This window comes from Pan troglodytes, chromosome 7, assembly GCF_028858775.2.
Source record: "Pan troglodytes isolate AG18354 chromosome 7, NHGRI_mPanTro3-v2.0_pri, whole genome shotgun sequence".
Lineage (NCBI taxonomy): Eukaryota > Metazoa > Chordata > Mammalia > Primates > Hominidae > Pan > Pan troglodytes.
This window is the reverse complement of record NC_072405.2, coordinates 129187954-129214904: the sequence shown is the minus strand read 5'-3', so window position 1 is coordinate 129214904 and position 26951 is coordinate 129187954. Positions and strand designations below refer to the sequence as shown.

Here is a 26951-nt window from a genome sequence, read left to right as displayed (position 1 = left end):
AAACCCCTGTCTTCTGTCCTTGGCTAATGTTTCTGTAGCAATACTTGCAATTCATTTGTTTTTACATGCATCTCTCCCCCACTAGACATGTGTTTTCTAAGGGAGGCGACTTACTCATCTCTATCACAAACATTTATTACAAAACCCAGCATGTAATAAATTTAGTAGATGTTTATTAAATTAGTGAGTAAATATGTTTCCAAAATGATTGATGTGCCTACATCGACTTCCTGCTCCCTCTTCATCCCTTAGTGTCTGAGTCCATTGAGGCTGTTATAATAAAGTACCATAGAATGGGTGGAATATAAACAACAGAAATTTATTTTTCACAGTTCTGCAGCTGGAAGTCCAAGATCAGGGCGCCAGCATGGTCGGGCTCTGCCAAGGGTCCTCTCTGGGTTGTAGACTACTAACTTCTCATTTTATTCCCATATGGCAAAGAAGACAAGGGTTCTCTCTGGGGTCTCTTCTATAAGAGCACTAAACCTGTTACTCATGACGTAATCACCCTCAAAGACCCCACATCCTAATGCCATTATATTGGAGGTTAGGATTTCAACATTTGAATTTTGAGAGGACACAAACATTGTCCAAACATCTAGTTATTTTAGAATTCTAAGTTACTTTCCTGTCACATTTAGACATGCAGCTTGTGGGAAAATTAAAAGTAAAACTCTTATAAAAAGTCTGAGACGCCCTGATATAGATAATTTTTTAATGTTTTTTAAAATTGCAAAATTGTAATGCTTGAAGGAATCTTGGAAATCTTTCAAATGTAAATAACATATTGAGAAACCTGCCTAGCAATAATATGAAATTGGTATGATCTTTTTCATGAAGAATATGTATGATACATTAAAAATGAATACTTAGAATGTATGAACAGGCATTACACAGGAGAAATTAACACCAAAAATATCAGCATATAGAAAAGCAACCAAGTATTGGTATGGGTTGTAGGAATATTCGAGCTCCCATGCTTGCGGTTAGGAGTGCAGGCTGATGACATTCTGAACAGCCAGCTGGCGTTACTGGCCATATATGTATGTATCATATAACACAAGATTCTAAATGAATAACCCTCACATTTCTAACACCCTCTACATAGGAGCAAATAAGAAAATTTGGTGAGGAGTTGGAGGCAACTTGGGTATTCACCAGTTAGAGCATGAATAGGAAAAATATGATATATGCACACCAAGAAATTTATTGTTGCAATAGAAACTACAGATCAGAATTTTGCATAGCAATATTATGGGTCTTAGAAATGTAATACTTAGTGAGATACATGATACAAAACCATTTACGTAAATTAATAATATGTAGACAGAAAACAAACTGTGTAATAACATATACAACTAAAAGCAAAGCAACCCACATTAAATACATGATGATGGCAACCTATGATGGGAAAGGGAGAGAAATATGGAGTATAGTGATAAAGGAAAATACTTTTTTCTTTTTTTTGAGACGGAGTTTTACTCTTGTTGCCCAGGCTGAAGTGCAATGGCACGATCTCAGCTCACTGCAACCTCTGCCTCCTGGGTTCAAGCGATTCTCCTGTCTCAGCCTCCATAGTAGCTGGGATTACAGGAGTGCACCACCATGTCCGGCTAATATTGTATTTTTAGTAGAGACAGAGTTTCACCATGTTGTTCTGTCTGGTCTTGAACTACTGACCTCAGGTGATCCACCTGCCTAGGCCTCCCAAAGTGCTGCGATCACAGGAGTGAGCCACCGTGCCTGGCCCAGAAAATAAAGATTTTTTTAAAAAAGAGCGGGCTTGCATGACCCATAGATGGTAATGTTTTATGAACTTAGCAATGTGATAAATTTAAACCCCTATACTTGAGGTCTAAGAAAAAAGAAATAAATAATTTCAAAATTACTAATAATCAAATTAATATAAGTTAATTGATGAGATACGCTTCTTACTAAAATAATAAAAGATTTCTTTTACTTGAATCAGTAGCTTCATTTTTGTCATTTATCCAGAAAATAATGACCAGCACTGCTATCTAACTTTAATTCTGGAGAAATAGTCCAATGTAGTTAAGGAAAAGAAAGAAATTTAAAGTATAAAAATTAGGAAAAAAAGGAATATTTCTTATGTTATTGTATATTTGAAAAACCAAAGAGAAGAGACAATGGACTGTTTACAAAAATATGCAAGTTTGGCGAGAAGGTTGGGCACACATTTTATATACACAAATTAATAGCCCTCATAGATAGAAACAAAAGGTAGTTTATAGGTATAATAAAATAATTCATCCACACTGGAGCAAAAAAACACTTAAAAAACACAAAGAAAACTTTTGTTCAAGATCTAGATTAACAGAACTGTAAAATGTACCTGAGAGACTAAAAGAAGACTTGAACAAACAGCCAGGCAAACAAGGACACTGGACAGGAAGAGCCAACATTGTAAAGATGTCAATTCTTTCCAAATCAATCTATAAGTTTAGTGTAATTTCATTAAACACACCAACAGGCTTATTTGTTAAACAAAAGAGCTTATTTTAAAGTCAATATAATAGAATAAATAATAATTAGGACAATTCTCAAAAGAATAATATTGAGAAGGGGCAACTTTTAATAGATGTTAAAATATGGTATAAAGCAAAATAATGTACAAAGTACATTATCAACACATGAATGAACAAATCAGTGGAACAGAAAATAACTCAAGAAATCATTCCAATTGTATTTGGGGATTAAGTACATGATAAAAGCGGCATATTTAATGGTGAAGAAAAGAATAACTCAATAAATGATATTGGAATAACTGAAGAGTCATCCAAAAGAAAAATCTAGTTCGATTAATAATATAGTTAAAAAAAAATCAAGCCATAAAAGTGCAAGAAGAAATCATGGTAGCAATTTCTTATACAAAATGTCACAATGGCAAAGTCTGTCTTTCTTAAACATGATATAAAAACTGGAAGTAAAGAAACAATATGTATAAAAATCTGACTATAAAAAAATTTGGCATCACAAAACCCACAGTAACCAAAGTCAAAATACTCAGGGACAAAAATGAGAAAAAATATTTTCAATTTATATCTTAGAAAACAGGGACCAATTTGTATAACATATAAAGAGCTTCCATAAATCATTTTTTAAAAGATCAACAATTCAGTGGAAAAATTAAAGGGATATTTACAGAGAAAAATAACAATAGACCTTAAACATGTGCAATTGTATTCAACTTTACTAGTAAGATAAATGCAAATAAAAATTACAGTGATACCCATTTTCGCTCATAATACTAGAAAATATTTTTAAAATTTATTGATACATGAGTCATCAAGAGTATAGGGAAACATCTACTTTACTACTTTGTTGGTGGGAATGTACATTGGTAACACTTCTAGGGAGGACAAAGTAGCTATCAAAATTACAATTGCATATGTTTTTGACACAGAAATTTCATATCTACATTGTCTACATATTCCTTCTACAAATACACATGCACAAGTCTATTCACTGTTGCCCTGTTTGTGAGAACAAAGATTTAAAATGACGTCGTTTGTTAATTCTCCGCTGAAATTTCATTCTCTCCTTTTATTTCCTTGGGCACTGTAACAATGCTTAATTTTCAAGTTAGTCTCTGAATTTCTGGAAACCCTGTGGATCTGTATCTGTTTTCTATTGTTTCTATTAAAGTTTCTTTCTGTGGTCATGTCTCCTCATTTGCCTGTTTTTTTGTTTTGTTTTGTGTTTTGTTTTGTGTTTTTTTTGGTTGGTCGTTGTGGTTGGAACTTTGTATTTGTAAAATTGTTTCTAAAAATAAAATGAAGACTAGCTTGTTATCTTTTCCAGAGAAGATTTGCCTTTGTTTTCACTAGCAGCTCCTAGCAATCCTGGATCATCTCGATCCAATTTCAGGAATTAAGAGGATGTGAAGTTGAGCTGCAGCTCCTTTTGAGGGCTGGCCAATTGGGATTCATTCTCTCCTTCTTAAGGTTCATCCCCTTGGAGTACCAGCCTTAAGTCGGTGGGGTCACCAGGGCTCTTCTTCTCGGAGGGCCCATGACTTCCTCCACCATGAAACTGTCACAAAATCCTTAGCATCTCATCGCTTAGGCAAAAGCAGCTTCAAATGCCGGACTCACAGTCATGGATTTCCATTCCCCTCTGCTCCCTACCAGGTAATTCCTCATTTTCTTTTTAACCCTCTAATATCTTCAGGCAGCCTTCTTTTAAAAATAACATTTATCTAGGGTTTTTGGTTTTCCTAATGGGAATTTGATACATATTATCTAGTCCAACATGTACAAAAACAAAATTTAAAAAAATCTTACATGCTTATCAATGAATAAATTATAGTATATTTATGCAGTAGAATAAATTATGGCACATGAATAGTTAAATAACACGGCTAAATAGCTATGATGTTAAATAAATTATTATACATTTTTGTAATAGAACATTATTCAGCTGTAAAAAGGATGTTCTCTAGATATTGATATAGAATAATCTTAAGATATATTGTTTAGTGAAAAAGCAAGGTACAGAACAGTGGGCATTGTATACTATCATTTAGGCCAAAAACATCTGTAGAAGGATTCAAACAATTTAATACTCAGTTGTTTTGTGGGAGAGAAAGTGTATGAGTCTGTTCTCACACTGCTTTAAAGAAGTTACCTGAGACTGGTAATTTATAAAGAAAAGAGGTTTAATTGGCTCACAGTTTTGCAGGCTGTATAGGGAGCAAAACAGCTTCTGCTTCTGGGGAGGCTTCAAGGAGCTATCAATCATGGCGGAAGGCAAACGGGGAGTGAGGCATCATAGTCATGGCAGGAGCTGGAGCAAGAGACAGAGGTGCTACACACTTTTAAACAATCAGATTGTTTTTGCTATCCTGGGTCTTCTGTGGTTCCACATGAATTTTAGAAATGTTATTTCCATTTTGATAGGGATAGCATTGAATCTGTAGATTGCTTTGAATAATAGGAATACCTTAACAGGAAGAGACTTCAAAAGGTTCGTGGAAATGGAATTAAAAGATAAAAATAAAAAATGTAAACTTTATTTCTCAACATAAGCTCCATCAAGTTCAAGACACTTTTGTAAGTGATGATACCAGCCATTTAGTCTAGCCCTAAAAACTAAGGATCCTATGAATTTAACCATTTCAATGCAATCTTTTTTACATTATTAACAACAGCAGCAAAAAAAAAAAAAAAAAAAAAAAAAGTGCCCTTTAAAGATTAAAGATTTTTAAACTTAGAAAACAAAAAGAAAAGTCAGAGGAGCCAAATTAGGACTGTGAAGTGGATGCTTAATAATTTCTCATTGAAACTCCTGCAAAATTGCCCTTGTTTGATGAGAGGAATGAGCAGGAGTGTTGTCATGGTGGTGAAATTTTCCTTGACATTTTTCTTCTAAAGCTTTAGCTAACTTTCTCAGAACACTCTCATCAGGAGCAAATGTTATTGTTCTTTGACCCTTAAGAACGTCAACAAGAAAAATGTCTTGAACATCCAAAAAAAAAAAAAAAATGTTTCGATGATCCTTGCTCTTCACTGGTCTACTTTTGCTTTGACTGGACAACTTCCTCCTTTTAGTAGTGATTTCTTTGATTGTGCTTTGTCTTCAGGGTCATACTACCAAATCCTTGTCTCATTTGTTGTTACAATTCTTTGAAGAAATGCCTCAGGATCTTGATCCCACTTGTTTAAAATGTCCACTGAATGTTTTACTGTTGTCTGTAGCTGGTCTGGGAGTAGCAGTTTTGGCACCCATAGAGTGGAACGTTTGCTCAACTTTAATTTTTCAGTCATAATTGTACAAGATGAACCAATTAAGATTTCTATGGTGTTGGCTACTGTTTCTGCTGTTAATCATCAGTCCTTTTCAATTATGGCACACATAAGATTAATTTTTTCCCCACAAATTGATGTGAATGATCTGTCACTGCAGGCTTCATCTTCAATGTCATCTTATCCCTTCTTAGAATGAGTTATTCATTTGTAAGCTGAAAATTTCTCTGGGGCATTGTACCCATAAAATTCTTGTAAAGCATCATGATTTTGCCATTCTCCCACTCAAGCTTCACCATAAATTTGATGTTCATTCTTGCTCCAATATTCACAGAACTCATGTTGCTCTGATAGGGGCTTTTTTCAAACTGATGTCCTATCCTTAGTGCCTCAAACTAGATCCTGTTCAGACATATTATAATAAGTTAGTAGGAGTTTATTTTGGTGCAAACAAATTTTGAATTCCATGCACAGATTTTTCATAATTCTCATTTTTCATGAACATTTTGAAGACCCTTCACATTAATTCTTCCCATCCATGAACACGGGGTGTGTTTCCATTTGTTTGTGTCTTAATTTTTTTCATCAATGTTTTGTAGTTTTCAATGTACAACTTTCACTTTCTTAGTTAAGTTTATGCTTCTGTATTTTATTCTCTCTAATGCTGCTGTAATTAGAATTATTTTCCTAATTTCCCTTTCAAAAACTTCATTATTAGCATGTAAAAAATGCAGGCCGGGCGTGGTGGCTCACTCCTGTAATCCCAGCACTTTGGGAGGCTGAGGCGGGTGGATCACCTGAGGTCAGGGGTTCGAAACCAGCCTGGCCAACATGGCAAAACCCCATCTCTACTAAAAATACAAAATTAGCTAGGTGTGGTGGCGCATGCCTGTAATCCTAGCTACTTGGGAGGCTGAGGCAGGAGAATCACTTGAACCTGGGAGGAAGAGGTTGCAGTGAGCCGAAATCGCGCCATTGCACACCAGCCTGGGCAACAAGAGGGAAACTCCGTCTCAAAAAAAAAAAAAATAAAATAAACTGACTTTTGTATGTTGTTCTTTTAGCCTGCAACTTTACTGAATTAATTTAATAGTTTTAGCAATTATTTTTGTGGGAGTCTTTAAAATTTTTTACATATAAGATAATTTATATGCAAACAGACACAATTTGACTTCTTCTTTTCTAATTTTGATACACTTTACTTATTGTCCTTCACTAATTGCCCTGGCTTTGGCTTCCAATACTGTGTTGATTAGAAGTGGTGAAAGTAGGCACCCTTGTTTTGTTCCTCATCTTAGAGTAAACATGTTTGTTTTTTTACTATTTACTATAATGTTGTCTGTGGGTTTTTGATATATGACCTTTAATATGCTGAGGTAACTTCCCTCCATTCCCAGTTTTTTGAGAGTTTTTATCATGAAGCCATGTTGAATTTTATAAAACACTTCTTCAGCACCTATTGAGTTGTTCATATTATTTTTATTCTTTGTCAATGTGGTATATCACTTTTATTGAGTTGTGTATGTTCATCATTTTTGCATCCAAAGAATAAATCCTATCTGATAATGGTGTATGATCCTTTTAATTTGTTGCTGAATTCATTGTGCTAGTACATGATTAAGGATTTTTGCATTTATGTTCATCAGGAATATTGGCCTGTAGTTTTCTTTACTTATAGTGTCCTAATCTGGCTTGGTATCAGGGTAACAGTGACTTCGTAAGATATATTTAGAAATGTTTTCTACTCTTCAAATTTTTGGAAAAGTTTGAGAATAATTGACACTAATTCTTCATTAATGTTTGGTTAAATTAATTAGTGAAGCCATCTGGTCCTGGGCTTTTCTTTGTTCGGAGGTTTTTTGTTTTTTTGTTAGTTTTTGTTTTTAATTACAGGTTCAATCTCCTTACTAGTTCTGACTCTTTTTGGATTTTCTATTTCTTTATGATACAGTCTTGGTAAGTTATATGCCTAGGAATTTATCTCTTTCTTCTAGGTTACTTATTTGTTGGTATATAATTGTGCATAGTAATCTCATGATTCTTTTTATTTCTGTAGCATCAATTATAATGTCTTCTCTTTCATTTCTGATTGTATTTATTTAAGTTTTCTTTTTTCATAGTCTAAATGTTTGTTGATTTAGTTCATCTTTTCAAGAAATCAAATCAATTCTTAATTTTGACTTTTTCTATTGTTTTTCTATTCTCTATTTTATTTCTGCTGAAATCTTCATTATTCCCTTCTTTCTGCTAACTTTAAATTTAATTTTCTTTCTTTTTCCAATTCCTTGAGGTATAAAGTTACATTGTTTATGTGAGATCATTATTCTTTTTTTTTTTTTTTTTTGAGACGGAGTCTTGCTTTATCACCCAGGCTGGAATGCAGTGGCGCCTCCCAGGTTCACACCATTCTCCTGCTTCAGCCTCCCGAGTAGCTGGGACTACAGGTACCCACCAACACCCCCATCTAATTTTTTTTTTTTTTTTTTTTTTTTTGTATTTTTAGTAGAGACAGGGTTTCACTGTATTAGCCAGGATGGTCTCAATCTCCTGACCTCGTGATCCGCCCTCCTCGGTTTCCCAAAGTGCTGGGATTACAGGTGTGAGCCACCACACCTGGCCTATTCTTTTTTAAATGTAGTCATTTATTGCTATAAACTTCCTTTTTTGTATTCCTTTTGCTGCATCCCTTTTGTTATACTGTGTTTACGTTTTTATTTGTCTCAGGAGGTTTTCAAATTTCCTTTTTAATTTCTTTTTTGACTCATTGGTTCAGGAATATGTTATATAATTTCACCACACTTGTAAATTTTCTGGTTTTTCTTCTAATATTGATTTCTAGTTTCATTCCATTGTGGTCAGAAAATATACTTTGTATAATTTCAATCTTCTTAAATTTCTTTTGTGACCTAACATGTGATCTATCCTAGAGAATAGTCCATGCGTACTATGGGAAAGTTTACATTCTGCTGTTGTTGAGTGGAATGATCTGTATATGTCTATTAAATCCATTTATTACATAGTGTTGTTCAAGTGAGTTGTTTCTTTATTGATTTTTTTCAATATAGATATTCTACCCATTATTGAAAGTGGAATATTGAAGTATTGCTTTTTTTTCATTTCAGCTAATGTTCATTTTATATATTTAAGTGATCTGATATTGATATCAGGTGCATATATTTTTAATTATTATATCTTCCTGGTAAGTGGATTATGTTATCATTATATAATGTCCTTCTTTGTCACTTGTGACAGTTTTTGACTTAAAAATCTGTTTTTTTGTGATGTAAGTATAATCACCCCTGCTCTCTCAGTTACCATTTCCATGGAATGTTCTTTTCCATCTCTTCACTTTTAGCCTAAGTGTGTTCCTAAATCTAAAGTGAGTCTCTTATACACAACATATAGTCATATCTTGCTTTTTTTATCCATTCAGCTACTCTGTGACTTGATTGGAGAGTTTAAATCATTTGTATTTAAGATAATTATTAACAGGAAAGGACTTGTTATTGCCATTTAGTTGTTATCTCTCTTTTTGTCCTTTTGTCCATCTTTTCCTCTCTTGTTGTCTTTGTGTTTTATTGTTTGTTAATTTTATATTGCTATGCCTTGATTCTTTTCTTTTTCCTTTGTGTATTTTCTATAGGTTTGTTTTTTGTGGTTACCATGGGGCTTATATAGAATTCCTTGCAATAGGCTATTTCAAGTTGATAACAACTTAACTTCAGTCACATACAAACAAATATTCTACACTTTTACCTCTTCCTCCCCACCATTTTATGTTATTAATGTCACATTTAACATCTTTTTATATCATGTATCCATGAACATATTTTTATATTTATAGTTATTTTTAATACTCTTTTTAAATGTTTGTACAGAATGAAAAGTGACCTGCTCACCACTCTCAGAGTATTACATTACTACGTGTCTATATATTCATCAGTACCTGTGAGTTTCATACTTTTATATGCTTTTGTGTTATCACCATTTCTTGTCAACTTAAAGAACTCCCCTTAACATTTCTTGTAAGGCAGGTTGGGTGGTGATGAATTCTCTTGGCTTGTTTTGGTCTGAGAAAGTCTTTATCTAGCTTTCATTTTTGAAGGGAATTTTTTTTCAGGTATACTATTCTTTGTTGGCAGGTTTTTTTCCCTTCATGTTGAATAAATCGTCCCACTGCCTCTGGCATGCAAGATTTTGCTGAAAAATAAGCTCATGAGAGATCTTATAGAGGTTCCCCTGTACGTGACCAGTCATTTTTTCTCTTTCTGCTTTCAAAATTCCCCTTTTATCATTAACTTTTGACACTTTCAATATAATAAATTTAAGTGTACATTTTTGGAATAATTTCACTTATTTCAAGTCTGTTAGGCCTCCTGATTCTAGATGTCCAATTCCTTTTTTAGAGTTGAGATGTTTTCAGGAACTATATATATATATATATATATATATATATATTTTTTTTTTTTTTTTTTTTTTTTTTTTTGAGACGGAATCTCACTCTGTCACCAGGCTAGAGTGCAGTGGCACAATCTCAGCTCACTGCAACCTCTGCCTCCCGGGCTCAAGTGATTCCCCTGCCTCAGTCTCGCAAGTAGCTGGGACTACAGGCATGTGCCACCATGCCTGGCTAATTTTTTGTATTTTAGTACAGACAGGGTTTCACCATGTTGGCCAAGATGGTATCGATCTCCTGACGTCGTGACTCACCCCGCTCAACTACAGGCATGAGCCACCATGCCCAGCCTAGAAACTATATTTTTAAAATAATATTTCTGTCCATTTTTTCCCTCTCCTTCTTTTTCTTCTCCGACTTCCATAATGCATATATTGGTCTACTTATGGTGTCCTTAAAGTCCCTTAAGCTTTTCTTACTCTTGCTTACTATTTCATTCTTTTTTTATTTTTGCTTCTCTGGGTAATTTCCAACGATCTCTCTTTGAGTTCACTAATTCTTCTGCTTGATCTGGTCTGTTGTTGAACCTCTAGTGTTCAGTTACATTCTTCAGCTCTAAAATTTCTGGTTTTTAAAATATATTTTCTATCTCTTTTTTGAAATTTTCACTTTGCTTATGCATTGTTCTCCTGACCTTGTTAAGTATCTTTATGATGGTTATGTTGAATATTCTGTGAGGTAGATCACATATCTCTGTTTTATTAGGGTCAGTTTCAGGAGGTTTATTTTGTTCCTTTGTTTGGGACATATTTTCCTATTTCTTCAAGTTTTCTTGGTACTTTGTGTTGGTTAACTGCATATTAGAGAAAACAGCTATGATGTGGTTTGGATGTGTCCCTGCCCAAATCTCATCTTGAATTGTTACTCCTATAATTCCCATGTGTTATGGGAGGGACCCAGTGAAAGATAATTGAATCATGGGGCGGTTTCCCCCATACTGTTCTCACGGTAGTGAATAAGTTTCATGAGATCTGATGATTTTGCAAAGGGGTTTCTCCCTTTGTTTGGCTCTCATTCTCTCTTGTCTGCCACCATGTAACATGTGCCTGCTGCCTTCCACTATGGTTTTGAGGCCTCCCCAGCCAAGTGAAACTGTGAGTCTATTAAGCCTCTTTTTCTTTATAAATTACCCAGTCTTAGGTTATGTCTTTATCAGCAGAATGAAAATGGATGAATACAAGCTATCCCTCTGAGTCTTCACAGTATTGCCTCATGCAAGAAAAGACCCTCACTAATCATCCCAGCCAGAGATTTGGGGTGGGGGGGGCGGGATTTCAAACTTTATTGCTAGTCCAACTACCTTCTTTGTTCTTAGTGACACCCTGGTGTCCAGAGTATGACAGGTTCCATCAGTACTCTGAGACAAGCAAGACTGAAGCCAGTCCCTCAGGCAGCATCTGGAAAAGTTGAATAGTTGGACTTTCTGTTCAATTCTTTCCTTCCTCAAAGAGAAGTGGGGATCTGAGTATGTTTTCGTTTGCTCTGTGCTGGGCTAAATGGAAGGCCTAGCCTACGGTGGCTGATAGTTCAAACTGCCATCTTTTTTCTCATTGGTCTCTGGGCAGTAAGAGTATGCTAGGTCTTGTTAGTGCTCCAAGACAGGCAGCACAGAAACCAGTCCTTTGCATGTTCCTAGAGAATTTGAGGTTGTACACATGGTCTAACTTCTTTATTCCTCAGGGAGAATCTGGAAGCCGAGATTTTTCATCCACTTTTTCTGTTCTGGACTAGGGGGACTGGCTATGGTAGCTGACAGTGCAAACTGCAATTTTTGTTTTTCACTGATTCCAAGGCAGCTAGAATACACTGGGTCCTGTCAGCACTTCAAGAGAGGCAAGACAAAAGCTAGTCTTCTGGGAAGGCCCCAGAAAAGTTATGGTGTTGGGCAGGCAATCCAACTCTTGCTCTCCAAGGAGAAGCTGAGATCTTGGGGGTTTGCTCCCAGTTGCATGGTACTATGCCAGGAGGAGGGATTATGGTGACAGAGTGTTTCAAATTTCCCTACCTACTTCAATGTGGCTAGTCTCATGTTCACTCTGGGTACTAGAGCCTCTCAACTAGTTTCTGGATTTCTCACAAAGGGAATTTGTCCATGTTTTGTTGTTAAACCAGTGTAATTATTGGGGGAAAGGGAGTCCAGGGTTTCTTATTCTGCCGTCTTGCTGATGTTACATTAATAATATACTCTTTATGGAAATATGTTGCTTGTTATCACTTTGATAATATACTCCTTATTCAATCTTTATCTCAGAGATTCTGAGAGCATAAATTAAGATGTTATTATTATTAAAGATGATGATGAATATAAAACACTCAGTACAGTATAGATCTCAGCATAGGTAGCTATATACTCCACCATTTTTATTTTTAAATAAAAATAACTAAGGATCAAAGAGGATAAATGTAAAATAAGCAGCACAATCTTCCCCACTGTCACCTATCATATATCATTAGACAAGCAAGCTACTCTAATGCTTGACCAAAGCATATCTGAGATCCCAGGAACAAATTTTATGCTCCCTCAAGCTTGTGATCATTTTTACCTTTTTTTTTTTTTTTTTTTTTTTTTGAGACAAAGTCTGGCTCTGTCACCCAGGCTGGAGTGCAGGGTGGTGATCTCAGCTCACAGCAGCCTCTGCCTCCCAGGCTCAAGCAATTCTCATGCCTCAGTCTCCTGAGCAGCTGGGATTACAGGCATGTGTGACCATGACTGGCTAATTTTTGTATTTTTTATAGACAGGGTTTTGCCATGTTGGTAAGGCTGGTCTTGAACTCCTGGCCTCAAGTGGTCAGCCTGCCTTGGCCTCCTAAAGTGCTGGGATTACAGGCATAAGCCACCACACCCAGCAATTTTTACCTTTTATTGATCCTTCCATAAGAGCAAAACAAAGAGAAGATAAAGTAAAAATAAAGTAGTCTATCAGTTTAGCCAAGGTAAAGCTCAGATAAGAATTCAAAGGTATGAAGATTATCTAATGATATTATTTATGCATTGCTGCATTACAAATTATGTAAACCAAGTAGCTTTAAACAACCCACATTTTATATCCTCATGTTTTCTACGAGTCAGGAATTCAGACACAGTTTAGCTGGGTTGTCTTCTTCAGGGTCTTTCACAAGCTGTAATCCTGGTCTTGGCCAGGCTTGTGGTCTCATCTGAAGGCTTGTCTGGGAAAGGATCTGGTTCCAAGTTCATGGGCTTGTTTGTGAAATTTAGTTTCTCATGGGTTGGTGGACTGAGCGATATGTTTCTAGCTGTTTGTTGGCTGAAAGTACACCTCACATCCCTGCTTCATTCACCTGTCTAACATGGCAGCTTTCTTCATCACAGTGCACACTGAGAAGGCAATAAAGTCTGCTAGCAAGATGGAAGTAATAATTTTACATAACCTAATCACAGAAATGGCATTCCATGACTTTTTCCATATTCTAGTGGTTAGAAGCAAGTCACTAAGCAATCCTACACTCAATAGGAAGGGGTTGTATGAGGGTGTGACTATCAGGAGGCAGGAATCATTAGAAGACATCTTAGAATCTACCGACCACACTAGTCAATCTTAAACCATCCTGATAAGAAAGGAGGAGCCTGGAACAACTGGAGGTATTATTTTCTGGTTTCTTTTGTGTTTTCTTGGAATCTTAACATGAGATTTTACTCATGAAATCAGCTTTTATTTAAGCAAATATATTCTGAGGATGTACAATGTCTCTAAAACTTCATGGGTAACAATAAGAAGACAAGAAGGAAATCAAAGTTATCCATGACTAGTTGAATCATGTAACTACATAAAATTGAGATTATATGAAATGTAGGTGGACCAATTTAAATAATGGATATGGCACACTTAATTCAACATATACGCATTGAGCATACTAGTTTGCATATAGTAGGGGCTTAATACCTGTTTGAAAATAAATCAAATAGAATTAGATTTAAATGTGTAGATTTCAATTATTCTTGCTGGTACTGTTCATGCTTTAACTTTTACCAAGAGCCATTCTGCTTCTGCTTACAAGTGTAATGAAGAATTTTTTCCTTAAAGCAGAAATGAAATTGACTATAAAAAATCAGAATCCATGCTGTTATTTCTCTCTCCTAACAGAACTGTGCTTATAAACTGCAAAGGGCTGACTTCTCTCTAATCTGAGGGGATGTTCCAGCTCAACAAATGGAAAATAAAGCCATATTCAGTAGCAGCCAAGGAGTCAAGGAGCTGGTATGAATTTGTGCTGCCTTCATTACTTGCAATGCATGGCTGAGATCATTTGAAGTAATGCCTGGAAATCCTCTGCTAAAACAATCACAGGGTGGGTTGGTGGTTTATGCCTTTTGACCAGGTCCGCAACCCACACCTGCCCCTGTGAATTTTAATTGGATATTTTTCTAGAGAGGAGTTCCTATGCTAGTATTAAATCAGAAAAGAAGTAATTGCACACTGCATTATTCATCATTCCTGCATAAATGAAAATAGAATGGAATTAGAGTAGAAAACTACTTTTCAGCAGAAAGAGGGCTTGCATATGACTGATCTATCAACCACAAGACTTGGGCCCAGTATGACAAAAATGCTTCTTAAAAATGAGTAGAAAATGTACTTCAAAATCACTTTCTCTACAGTATCTGTGGAGAAAGATCTATTTGTATCTTTACAAATAAAGCAACTTGTTTTTCCTTGTATTGTCGGTGATTCCAAAGCATTACTTTTTTTCTTTTTATAAGATCAGGACAATATTAACCAAGCCAGTGAGAATATACATACAAATTATCTTACTTGAAGTCCTGACTAGTTCCACTATACTTTATGTCTTTGTGATCTGCTTCTTGTTTTGTCTTCAAGTTTCTTTTGTGTCTTTCCAGGCAAAGTGAAGCTTTAATTCACCCTGACTCATGAATGTAATTATTCAGATATGTAGGATTGGATTTTTTATTCTTAGAATTTTTCAGAGAAATACTTTGTCAATGAGGATATGAAACCATTCATACTTTTAAGAATCTAAGTGAAAAGGCAGGAGAATTTGACATTTCTTGAGCATCTACTATGCACCAACTATTTTTTGACATATTCTCTCATTGAATGATCAGTACTGCAAGTAAATATTATTATTCCAATTTGACAAATGAGAAAACGAAAACTAAGAAACTATAGAAAAGAAGAAAACTAATATCTGGGCAAGTGAATACTAACATGGGGTGCACTTTATGTGTACAAATTCATTTAAACTTTACATATGTCCAACCTTATGTTATAGTTAAACAAGCTCAGAGATGTTAAATAATCTGCATAGTACTATACACCTAGTAAGCACTTAAGTTGACTTGGAACCCATGTGCATCAGATTCCTTGTAATTTTCCCAATTATGTCATAATGACTCAGCGTAATATTCCTTAAATGTAGCTTTTAGCAAAGGCACTGCGAAATTCATATGGCTTTCTGCCAGCGCAAATAAAGAAGTTTGCTATTTATAAAACTGTTGTGTTCTTGAGCAGGGAAAGACATCTGAGAACATCTCCAGAATTAAATTTGTCTGTAATTAAATAAATAAAATGCATAAGACTAAATATTAGAGGCATCTTCCTTGGCTCAATTGTATGTTCCAACACAGGCTAAGTCACCAAATCTACTCATTATAATTTCTTTTTCCTTTTTTTGGTTTAACATTTATTATGGCATTATAATTAGTTCTTAACTCATCTTCCTCTTGTTCTAGACTGGGAGTTCCTTGAGAGTAGATAGATACCTTGATATATTGCAGGCATCTAATACTTGCCGCTTAGTATATGTTCAATAAAAAGTGGAAGGATGAATGAATGGATAAATGAGCTAGTTAATGAACAAACACCTGAAACAACAGGATACCATGCCAGACTGACTATGTAGTTCTAGCAAACTTTAGAATACTCCCATACATAGCCTTCACTCTGAAGGTGATGTGATAACCCCAGGCTGCTTTGGGTTGTAGATTTAGCTTGGCAGATACTTACCCAGTATTCAACTTAGTTGAGTGTTATTCATCTCTGCCCCACCACTATCTCCAATAGCTGATAGACTAAGGTTCCTCTGACTTTGTGATTCTCTATTGTATTCTCCCCAATTTTCTTTCATTCCTCCCTTCTAAACACATTTTATTTTGGTGTTTGCAAAAATTTGGATGTGGGCTTTCCTTCTGCTCACTGGAATGTCTACAGATGACATGTAGTGGTTTAATAGCACAAGCTTCAGATCAGACTAAGTTCAAACCCGACTACTACTTATGTATCAGCATTCCACCTTCATAAACCTACTTGATATGTGTAAGTCTCAGTTTCTGGTATGCAAGATGGGGATAATAGAAGTACCTACCTCAGAGTTTTTATAGAAATTATATTAGATCATGTGCCAAATGTAGTAAGCATAGCTCTTGATAGCTATATTTTAAATAATAGGATAAGAGTCAAAAAGTGTCTTTTCATTTGGCTGTTCAGTTTACAAAACCAAAAGAAAAAGAGAGATCTCCTTTATCTTCCTAAGGACATGTGAATTGAGTAGTCTAGTTATGAAGACGGGATGGTTTGGCCTAGCTTTATCTCTAGGGCCTATCCTGGCAATGGTGCTGAGATGTTTTGATTGTCAGCCTTGGTCATGTGACTTCCTCAATGGGCTGGGCTGGGTAAGGGAATGGGGTTAACTTCTCACCCAAACCATGTGGACTGAGAGTGAGAGGGGAGAGATTCACTAAAGGAAAATCAGAGTGCTGCAACCAGAAAAAGCTTTAAAGGGTGCTATGAATCTCTAAAGAACTAAACCAATTGTGGATAACCAATGTAGGATGATATTACTAAACAAGAGAAATAAAACAACCTCCAAATGCCTGCTTTCTCCTATTTGAAACCAAAATGTGGAGATAAACAAGAGAAACAGGTCAATTAAAGGCCTATTCTGATTTAATTTAATTGGAGCAACAAAGGAATAATTATTGCTCTAGAGGCCATGAAGTTGAGTTTAAGCATAGCCAATGAAATGGACATAAGCAAAATAGTTGCAAGAGAAGAATTAGAATGTTCCCAACATAAAGAAAAGGTCAGTGTTAGAGGTGATAGATATCGCAATTACCCTGATTTGCTCATTACATGTTGTACATATGTGATAGAATATCACATGTATTCTCCAAGTTTGCACAACTATTACATATCGCTTTAAAAAAGCAAATATGTATGTAGGTTAATCAGGGTTTCCTTTAACAGGCAATTTGGCTAAACAAGAATTTCTTTGTAGAATTCTTTCTTCCTCTCTCAAAAATTGTCCAGATACTTACTTCAAACTTTCCTCCTTGCCTAGAGATGTACAGCTTTGAAAGACATGTCTCCTAAAATTTAAACCATTCGCTTATCCCTATGGGAAATACGTGAGTAAAAGGACTGAAGTTATGCAAATAAAAGGATCAGTTTTTCTAAGCCTGTTTTTCCTTTTCATATTTGAATAAGACCTCATGTATTCTCTTCTCTCAGGAAATAATGTGTAAAAATAATAAAATTCAGAAGGGCATAAGTTGACAATACTTTCTCATGCAACTGTGTCCCATAAGCTTTCCTAGATATAAAATTAAGTTCTGTTGACAGCAAGTTCCAAATATTGCTTAAATCAGGCCACTTTGTCCTAGAGTCGTTGACCCCATAGCTCTGTGTGTGTGTGTGTGTGTGTGTGTGTGTGTGTGTGTCTTTTTTCTCTCCCCTTACATTTCTCCTCATAAGGAATTTTCTCTTTTTATAGTCATTTACCAACAGGGTCCTCAAACATGGAAGAATGAACACAACATTTAGACAATATAATTTTGTTTCTTAAATGGAATTTCCAATATACAAGCAAGTTTAAAAATGTTCACATGAAAAGACAAAATAAGCAAATGTGGAAGGTAAGTATGGAAGTCACAAAACATTCCCTTTCTTTTCTTTTGTTCTTAAAGCAAACATGCATTTATACATTACAAATTAAAAGGACATTATGGGAAGACCATTAAAAAGGTTATGAAATATGAAAATCTCAAGTAATAAATAATGAAAATAATTAAATAAATGACCAGTGAATTTCTCAACCTCTAAGCCAAGTGCTATATTCAAGATCTCAAGTTAACAGACACCGTAGAAACTGATAAACTGATACTGAGCTACACACGCAAAGAAACATTGTTTAATTCTGTTGCATTCTTAAAACATAAATATTTGAGTGGGCAGTGTATCAGATAAGTACCCTGAAACATGACTTTAATTTATTATTAACCTAAGTAAATAAACTCTGGAGTAGCACATGACAAGAAAGGAAAACCTGGAACCAATTAGAGATGTTCCAAGTTCTAAGTTAGACCTGTTTTCCCTGGAAGGTCTATAAGCCTACAGCCACATTACTTCCAAGATGCCTCAAATTAAACAATGTCACATTAAATGAAAATATCACTGGATATTGTGAAATACTTTTGGGTAAATGTTTTATGAAAACACACCTCAATCATTAAACTTGACAGACAGACCAAGCCCATTATTAAACAAAAAATATATCTGTATCTCTCAAGAAATCATGACTCATTAATAGCACTTTACTCATGTTGATAGCTTCCTTCCAAGTTCCAAAAGCAAATATTATCACCATGAATGTTATCATGGAAATGCTTTTGTCATTGGATTACAAGTTGTCTGCTTCCTTAAAACCTGATTTTATTCCTTTTTTACAGTCTTCTAAAAAGCCTCACTTACTTATTTTATAGTGTATAATATGCTTATATATAGCAATAAGTTGAAAAAGAATCCCACTGAGATTTAATTCAGGGTCACTCAATAATCCCCCATTCACCAGTATGACATTCATAGAGCCTGTTACTTGTAAATCAACTCCAGTTAGCATCTTCTCCAAAAAGACTTCCATGAGCACACTCCTTACCACCAAAGTTATTTTCAAGAACTCCAGTATTTTGTGCAATGAGATAAAGTGCCAATAAATGTATAATTAGGGAATCACTCTCTCCTCTATACCACCTATTCAACCTCTTATCATTATACTTGGCACAGTGCATTATAGTTGTTTGTTTAATACCAGTCTGTATAATGAACCTCTGGGTTACCTGAATATAAAGCCTCGTTATATTCATTTTTGAATCTAGTAGTGGATGCTGCCTTAGCCTTGTCCCCTTTATGGAGCCAATGCACTTATCTCGCAGTTGTGAGCTTGGCTGCTAACGGCCCATAATTATCTGTCTTTGGCCAACAGGAGCTCAGGAATGCCTAACAGGGGATCCCTCATCAAATGACTAAATGATTCAAGGGCATAAAGGCCTAGCCTCTTGACTTGGAGTGAGATAAGCCTGTGGTGTTGTTCACAGAGGTTCTCTGGTGTTGGTCCAGGTTCTCTGGAGATTAGGCTGAGGTTAGACTTAGTGAAACCCACATCTCTGCTTAGCTTCTTCCTCTATCCTAATCTGCTTCCTTAGAAGTTTATCCTGAAAACACTTCATCGGTGAAGTGCTTGCTAAGAACCCCCAGTTCCCACTGTGCTTTTAGGAAATCTGACCTAAGACACACCTCTAAGTGCACTGATTTGTGTGAACAAATATTCAGTTTCTCCTGTTAACCTTTGAAATTCATAAGAACAGAAATGATGATTTATTTTTCTCTTCATATCCAGTACCTAATTCAGCACCTGATAGATAGTAAACTCTCAAAAATTTTATAAATTTGAATTAATATGTGTGTACATTTACCTCATTCATTATCTTCATTTTGTACTAAATAAGGAAATGGTAGGAAAAGAAAGAGATGGATCTAAAGATTATCCTTGCCATTATAACTTAATTCCAAGCTTTCTCCAAAACCAAAAGGATATGAATTGTTGGTTGAAGTAGTAAGGTCTGAATTAAAGAGGGGTGAAGAATCCCTTCCCCTATCTTCTATGCCTACAATAATGGAGATAATTAAAAAATAGTATCTCATCAGTTGAACAGATTCATTAACAGTAGCTAATGGTCATATACGAGTACTCAATTTTCTCTTTTTCTCTTTTTCAACTTCCCCTGAGTATATTTTCCATTCCTCACTTTCGTCGTACTCCCATATCGAATCAGCATTAGGTTTGTAAATGTCAAGCCAACTCCAGGAAATAAAGATGGGGCATTTTCTCAGTAGCAGTACAGTATATCACCGGAGATTAAAACAAATGTGGAGCTCAGGTCTCTATTGTATCCTTTGCAAATGATCCTATTTCTCTTCACTAAGCAAGATAGATCAGATTCCACGAAAGGAATTAACAAGTTCATCTAGAAGGACAAGAACTCCTACATTAATCAAAAGCATGCGAATATATCTAAATTAATCTGAAGGCACAAGTTTATCCATCAGTGTTTCTGCTGTTGCCTATGTCTTACTAGAAAAGTTGCAGGATTTCCATGATTAAAAAATGGAACAATATTCTCAGTATTCTAATTATAATTTCTGTTACTGATCATCCTAAAGTTTGGCTAAGAAAGCATAAAAATAATTGACTCTTCACAGATACATTTTGTTTGGGGGGTAGAGAGAGACTTCTGATGAGAAAGGTTCATTAGGTTTCTATTACTCTAACTTGCATCAAACAGGCAAGATCCATCCCTGAACACAAAAACAAAATAACTCAAATACTGTCTCTGAGGGGATTAAGTATTTGGGAACGTTTGTATTTGTCAGTGCTCCTCTGTGAACTTCCAGCCACCAATTATATTTTGATTGCAGAGTTATGAACAAAACTCCTTATATGAAGATTAGGGGTGAGGGTATAATAGGCGAACAGGAATTCTAAAGAAAACTGGTGTTTAATCTCAAATCAGTTGCCATTTAACCCAAGTAAACTGCTGGGAATGTGGAGTCATTTTTTCATCTTCCTGTCTTAGTCTGTTTGGGCTGCTATAACAAAATATGACAGACTGGGTTGCTTAAACAACCCATGAGCATTTATTTCTCATGATTCTGGAGGCCAGGACGTCCAAAATCAAGGTGCTGGTAGATCCCATGCTTGGTAAGAGACCTCTTCTTTCTTGCTGTATCTTCACATGGTTGAGTGAGGGATCATATCACCTGTGTCTTTTCCTATAAGAGCACTGATCCAATTCATGAGACCTCCACCCTCACGACCTCAGGCCCCATCTCCAAATATTGTAACATTGGGATTAGGGTTTCAACATATTAATATAAACGGGGTAAAATCGGTCCATTGCAACAATCTTTACAATGGCCTTAAGGGGGTATATTTTTATCTTTATTTTACAACTGTCAAAACTTGGTTTTACAGATATCAAATGATTTTACAAAGTCACATAGCTACTAAATTGTATAGCTGGTATTTAAACCATGGGCTCTGTGCTCCAAAGTCCACCATCTTTTGACTCCATAACTCTGTAACAAATTAACTAGTACAGCTGACCTTTGAACAATGTGGGACTTAGAGGCATCAAAACCCCATGCACAAAAATCTGTGTATAACTTTTGACGCCTTCCAAACCTAACTATTAATAGCCCACTGTTGACTGAAAGCCTTATCAATAACATAAAGTTGATTAACATATATTTTGTATGTTATATGTATTATATACTGTATTGTTACAGTATATATGCTAGAGAAAATAAAATGTTATTTAAAAAATCATAAGGAAAAGAAAATATATTTACTATGCATTAAGTGTAGGTGGATTATCATAAAGGTCTTCATCCTCATCATCTTTATAAGTTGAGTAGGCTGAGAAAGAGGAGGAAGAGGAAGGATCATTCTTTCTGTCTCAGAGGTGGCAGAGGAGGAAGAGGTGGAGAGGAGGCAAGAGAAGCAGGCACACTTGGAGTTAATTTTTATTGAAAAAAAAAGTGCACATAAGTGAACCCTGCAATTCAAACCTGCATTGTTCAAGGATCAACTATATTTACGAAGATCTATTTTTTGCTGAGCTCTCAATATCTCTGACTTACGAACTAAAAGAGAAGATTTCTTTTGGACACTTACTTTTTTCTTAAACCATTTTTATAATCTCACCAACCTTCTGCTATATTACCTGCTAACTAGCAACTAATAAAAGATTTGTTTTAAAAAGCAATTCTTTATCCTGATTAAGAGTGGATGCAGTCTTCTTTAAGGTTAACAAAATGAGTTAGTAAAATTCAGTGGCTGCTTTGAAGCCATGCAAAATCTTTGGAGTATGTCAGCAAATGAAGAAAAGAAATATTGGATTAAGCAAAATAATCGGTACTCTCAATTTTGCAGCCAAATGCCGAAAGCCAACTTAGTATATTCATAGCTCCGTGGCCTTCCAAACTCTGGGGAAATTTCAAAATTACTGCCTAATCCTCTGAGTCAGGAAGAAATGAGGCAAGGCTGGGTTCTATTCTCAATGGAGCTGGGGAGAAAACTAAGCTCCTGTCTGGTTTCTTTATGAAATGGGGTACAAAGTTGTCTACTGAGAGTGAAAGGTGTGAGATAAAGATGGGTGACTTAAAGAGAGTTGTAAGCTAAAACTCACTGTCTTGAAGAATGGGAGGAAAGATTGACAGATGACAGTTATTAGAATGGAAGCTCTATGAGATCAAGGAATTTTTCTCCCCTGTGTCTCCTTGGTGTTTAGTGCTTCATAGGTGCCCAATAAATATTTGCAGAATGAGCAACCTCAGGATAAATTATTGTTTTCATTTTATAGTATCTAAAATATGATGTGGAAATAAGTTAAATCTATTAACGGTATTATAATGAAATTGCTAACATCTCATACCATATCATCTCTCTCTCCTGTTTCCTATAATGCTACCTAAATAGTCTTTGCGAAGTTGGGATCTGGATAAAATGACTACCAAGGAGGGATTAAAGGTACAAAGGTTTAGCCTGAAAATTGCCTGTACAAGATGGGTCTAGGTCATGTTCCCAGGCTTTACTTTGGTTATGGTGAAGTGGTTTGCGAGTATTGTGAGATGAGTCTGAGGTTTTTGGGGAACACTGCTAGTCACAGATACTTTCTTACCTCTCCCCTTTTTCCTTTTAATTAAAACTGTTATTTCAGATTAAGTGGGCACATGTTCAGGTTTAGTACCTGGGTATGTGCTGAGATTTGGGGTACAATTGATCCTGTCACCCAGGGAGTGAGCATAGTAATCGATAGTTATTTTTTTCAAAGCTTGCTCCTCTCCCTCCCCTCTAGCAGTGCTGTGTCTATTGTTGTCATTTTTATGTCCATGAGTACCGATGTTTAGCTCCCATTTAAAAGTGAGAGCATGTGGTATTTGGCTTTCTGTTTCTGTGTTAATCCACTTAGGATAATGGCCTCCAGTTACATCCATCTTGCTGCAAGGGACATGATTTTGCTCTTTTATATGGCTGCAGAGTATTCCATGGTGTATACGTACCATATTTTCTTTATCCAATTCACTGTTGATGGGCACCTAGGTTGAATTAATGTCTTTGCTACTGTGAATATTTCTGTGATTAATGTACAAGTGCATGTGTCTTTTTGGTAGAACAATTTATTTTATTTTTGATATATACCCAATAATGGGATTGTTGGGCCTAATGGTAGTTCTGCTTTAAGTTCCTTGAGAAATTTCTGAACGGTTTTCCACAGTGGCTGAACTAATATACATTCCCACCAACAGTGTTTGAGTGTTCCCTTTTTTTCTGCAGCTTCACCAGCATCTGCTGTTTTCTGACTTTTTAATTATAGCCATCCTGAATATGCTTCATCGTCAAGAGCCAGAATCTCTCAAATGCAGCACCTTCTAGTCTTTTCTTCTCCCACTAGAGGAGCTTCTGTCAAGGCTACGGAAAGTTGTCCTATCTTCCTGCCGATAGCTTCCCATCAGTTTTGACACACTGTTTTGCAGAAAGTTCTAAATAGCTGTAGGACAAGCAGTACTTTTGGGAGGTTTATAAGTACTCACCTGGCCTAGATATGTCGCATCACGTTTTCTTCAGGCTTGGGGTCTACTTTCTCCTCAGTCCCCCATCTCATCAGCTTATCATGACCATGGCTGCTTTAGTGCACCAGTTTCCTATGTGTTTGGCTCCAGAATAGAAGAAGGGGGAATAGCAGTATTACTTTTCCTTTATTCTTGGTGTGTTGGTCAAGTTTAAGCTTTCCACATTTACTTGCAAATCTGACAAAGCACTTTTAATCTCCATATGAAAGCCAATGTTTAATGCAAAGACTTATTAAATCTGTGTAAAATATACAAATGAGTAAATTATTGCTAATGACATGACTTTCTATGTTCTTCAAAGCTGAACCAGGGAAAGTTTCTTTCATTTTAAATAAGAAATTCATTTTCCACTATCCAGAATACCTCACTAGTCCATTTCAGGTTTTCAGTATAATACAGATCTGTCTACGTTTACCAAATGAAAGACTCAGCTGCAAGAAAAATGAGAAAATAGCAAGACTGCATTTCAAAGTAACATGGGAAAGCCATTACACCAAAATTCATTTGAAACAAGTTACTCCTGGACAGTGTGAGTTAAGTGTGATTACTAGTTCTGGAAATCCATTATGAAACAGATAAAGTTAAACATTGCCCTGGATAATTGATGCATTGAGTTGCATTCATTTATCTATTGAATAGCAAATAGAGCTCAGTTTTGGTAAGAGAGGGTATCTGGGAGAAGATTTTATCTTAAGGACATAGGTAAGAACAAGTTAGGTTAAGAAATTAAAAGTACAGAGTAGGAAATTTATACAATCATTTAGAATATGGTGGATTGGTGGTATATCAGTTTAACTCAGTTGGAACTATGTTTCATAAAATTTCTTCCCTGTATAGTTCTTGTTAATAGGAAGCATCAGCCATGTTCTTTTTGCACTCTGAAGGTCAAAGCAAGCATGAGGCCCCCTGCGGTGTATGTACATTGTTGGTTATTGAGGGCTCGCTACCTTGCAGTGGCATCCCTCCTACAGTTCCTATAGCTCCTGCCAGTCCTCATTCACTGCTGGCTCCTATGCTAGGTGCAGATTTCACTCTATGATGAAGAGCACTAGGTTCTTTTGCAGAATATCCCCATCATCCACATGTAAAGACAGTGAGAGATTATCCCTGATTTAACCTGTCCTCACAGGCTCCAGCTTCCCAGGTTCCCATTTGTTATGGCTTTCATCACTTCATACGCATCCTGCCTCTCAGCCTCCTGCCTGTGGATTTCTGTCTCCACCACCAAGCCCAGAAGAAAATGGTTTAACTATGTTCCACAACTGTGTAAGGTCAGGCACATCCATAATATATTAATGTATATTTCATATAGGTTGTGTTTCTCTGATCAAACCCTGACTGAAATACAGAGTGAGGTTATTAGAGTGGGGAAAAATTGGGATGACAATTAAAGAAAGCATTTTTCATTTCAGAGAAGAAAGACAATGCCTTTGACTAAGCTACTGTTGCTGCAATGTTCTCTGAAATGTTCCACAAAGGTTAAATCAGCCATATTTAAGAACTCCAGGTATATACTGTGGATGAAACAATTTACTAACAAACTATTTTCTTGAGGTTCGGTATCTCCATATAGCTTTATCCTATTTTTGAAGTTATTAGTTACTCAATTTTAAATAATACACAGTAGTTGAGTGACCGTTGTATATTTATGGCTAACATTTCAAATGTATTTCCTGGTTGACATTATCTAGGTGACAGTATCATTCTTAGTACTGATGTTCAACCTTTAAAATGTTGCTTGCTATATCACTTTGATGCAAATTTTTATCTGTGGCCTGATTTTTTTTTCTCAAAACAATTCTAAGAAATCAGAAAAAAACCAGCAAGTAATTGGGGTTTGGCATGTAAAAAGAAAACAAACATTCCTAGAGCCCATTCTATCACATTTGCACTATATAACTTCAGCTAATTCTCACAAACCCTCTGTGTTTAGAATTAATATCCCTATTTTAAAATTAAGAAAACTGACACTCAGAGAATGAAAGTTAACATCTTATACTTAATAAATGGCTGTAAATCAAGTTTCTTACAACCCCAAAGCCCAGGCTCTTTCTGCTACCTGGTGCTTCTTCAAGGCAAGGGAAACTTGTATTTCTGAAGTTTGGCTAATCAGGCTTACAGCTTTCTGTTTTTACATCCTTCTCACCTATGGCTTTGCTGTTACTTCACTCCAGATAAATAAATAGGCTTAATTCTGCCTCTGTATTGGAAAAAATTCTCTTTCTAGCTTGAAGAAAGTTATGGAGGCCTGTACTCAAAGGCTCAGCAAAGGTCATTGTTGATGTTAGATGCACTGTGACTTTCTCTTGTGTTTTCTATAACCAGGTCTTACTTTACTTTATCTCAAACCTTCACTTTATACTCAAGATTTATTAATTGAAAACCTGTCTCATTATTTATTCTATAAGCACTGAGGGTTCAGTATGGGCCAGACATAACCTTAATATTAGGGTTAATGAATAATGCATGGAATCTATTCACAATAAGATAATATTTCTAGTATAAGAGATAACCATGTAAAATAAAACTTTTAGCAAGATACAATAGTACATAATTTGAGAATGTGCAAGGACAGTAGGGACCAACTCTACTGGGAGAATGAGCAAGGTAGGCTTCAGAAAGGAAGTACTGCTTGAGTTAAGACTTGAAGGATGAGGAAGATTTTTCAAGGTGAAAGTTTTATAGTCAGAGGTAATAGCATGTGCAAAAAGATAGTGGCATAAAGTAGTGTTACTCTTTTGGAATTATAATTACTCAATGTATTGGAATATAGAGAATGAGAAG

The 26951-nt window shown here is 35.7% G+C and overlaps 1 long non-coding RNA gene across 1 annotated transcript in view; it reads right to left on the bottom strand.

Annotated features, from left to right (window-relative positions):
• Positions 1-26689, bottom strand: part of LOC104007734 (uncharacterized) — a 35100-nt gene extending 8411 nt beyond the window's left edge. Inside the window, exon 1 of the long non-coding RNA XR_001720383.4 lies at positions 24129-26689. This is a non-coding gene — a long non-coding RNA (uncharacterized LOC104007734). The remainder of the gene's footprint in view (positions 1-24128) is intronic.
• Between the last annotated feature and the right edge of the window lie 262 nt (positions 26690-26951).